We start from the raw sequence: 2,105 nt of genomic DNA, 5'->3' as shown, positions 1-2,105 counted from the left end.
TCGAGAAGGAAATGGCAAACCACTCCAGTATCTTTGCCAAGAAAACTCTAAATGGGGTCATGAAAGTGAGACACAACTGAAATGACTGAATAACAAAAATTCCTTGTTGGTCCCACGGAATGGGGAATGAGATAAAATCTTAATGGGAAATGAAACACCAACTATACCTAAACTGTGTTTGTAGACTGTTGGACTAAGCTGTAAGTGGAGGCAAAACAAAAGCCAAAGTTTGTGATAAGTTCATGAAATTTTATTTGCCAATGATTCTTTTAAATTTTTTTTAGACAAAACTCTTTATTTTACACATCCCTTAGCAGTCCTTCCATGACTAGCAGCCTAGGGGCCTCCACTGGTCGAGTCTCACCGCAGCCCCTGGGCCTTGTGCTCTGACTCTAGCAGGGTCCCCCTCACCCATGGGGCCCTTCACATTGCTGATGATGGACCGGCCTGTGTTGTCCATGAACTCCACGTGCACCTGGGTGTACCGGCCCTGAGAACAGGTCCTGCCCAGCACCTTGGTGACCTGAGCCAGGTTGATGGGCTGCATGCGGCCAGTGTCCATGATGGTGGTGACAACAGAAGATGGGAGAGACGAGAGCGAAATTTTTTTTTAAAGAGAAGTTTTCTTTTCTTTTTTTTATTAATTTATTTCGATTTATCAACAATCATTTCCATATGCTTTTGAGTTTAAATTTTTCTCCTCCTTCCTCCCTACCACCCTCCCCAAGACAGCACACAATCTGATATAGGCTATACGTATACATTCCTATTAAACATATTTTCACATTAGTGATGTTGTAAGTAAGAATTAGAACCAATAGGAGGAACCACCAGAAAGAGGAAACAAAACTCAACAGAAGAGAAAAAAAATTGCAAATAGTATGCTTCGATGTGCATTCAAATTCCATAGTTCTTTCTTTGGATATGGATAGCATTTTCTATCATGAGGCCTTTTGGAGATGTCTTAGATTCTTGTATTGCTAGGAAGGGTTAAGTTTGTCAATATTAGTCATAGTACAACATGGCTGTTATTGTGTACAAAGTTCTCTTGGTTCTGCTCACTTCACTCAGCATCAGACCATACAAGTCTTTCTAGGTTTTTCTGAAATCAGCCTGTTCATCATTTCTTATAGCACAATAGTATTCCATTACATTCATATACCACAATTTGTTCAGCCATTCCCCAATTGATGGGCATCCTCTCAATTTCTGATTCTTTGCCACCACAAAAAGAGCTGCTATGAATATTTTTGTACATGTGGGCCCTTTTCCCATTTGTATGATCTCTTTGGGATATAACCCTAAAAGTGCTATTGCTGGGTCAAAGGGTATGCACAATTTGATAGCCCTTTGGGCGTAGTTCAAATTGCTCTCCAAAATGGTAGGATCATTTCATAACTCCACCAACAATGTATTAGTGTTCCAATTTTCCCACATCTTCTCCAATATTTATTATTTTCTTGTTTTGTCATCTTGGCCAATCTGTTAGGTGTGATATGGTACCTCAGAGTTGTTTTGATTTGCATTTCTCTAATCAATAGTGATTTAGAGCATTTTTTCATGTGACTATAGATGGCTTTAATTTCTTCATCTGAGAACTGCCTGTTCATATCCTTTGACCATTTATCAATTGGGGAATGATTCTTTTAAATTAAGAAAAAACCTATAGCAAGCTAGAGGGACTGAGAAGGAAGGGGGGAGAGGGTGGGACAGATGCTTGCTGCAGTTAGTATAATCTCCTAAATCATCTGCAACTGTGGAGGGTACCTAACCACTGTTCTTACCAGACGAGTGGAATATATACTCCACCCTCCACTCTCTCAATATATCTTTATATTGGGGAGAAAACCCTTCATTTCACAAGTATTACTCCTTTTTAACAGATATTGAGACTGAGGGAGGGAGGAACATAGGGTTATAGGATTTGGAGCTGGAAGGGACCATAAGGATTATCTAATCCAAACTTTTCATTTTATAGATGAGGAAACAGAGCCAGAAAATCACAGATCAACTGAATTTAAAGTTGAAAGGGACCTCAGCATCTATCTAGTCTAATCAGTATGTAACAGGAATTCTTACTATACCATACATGACAAGTGGTAGAC

At 39.5% G+C, this 2,105-nt stretch overlaps 1 pseudogene; it reads right to left on the bottom strand.

Annotated features, from left to right (window-relative positions):
• Nucleotides 1-360: 360 nt before the first annotated feature.
• Nucleotides 361-562, bottom strand: LOC114043657 (annotated as a pseudogene).
• Nucleotides 563-2,105: the final 1,543 nt, after the last annotated feature.

Source organism: Vombatus ursinus, unplaced genomic scaffold, assembly GCF_900497805.2.
Source record: "Vombatus ursinus unplaced genomic scaffold, bare-nosed wombat genome assembly UNPS02014770.1, whole genome shotgun sequence".
Classification (NCBI taxonomy): domain Eukaryota; kingdom Metazoa; phylum Chordata; class Mammalia; order Diprotodontia; family Vombatidae; genus Vombatus; species Vombatus ursinus.
This window is presented reverse-complemented; position numbering and strand designations above follow the sequence as displayed.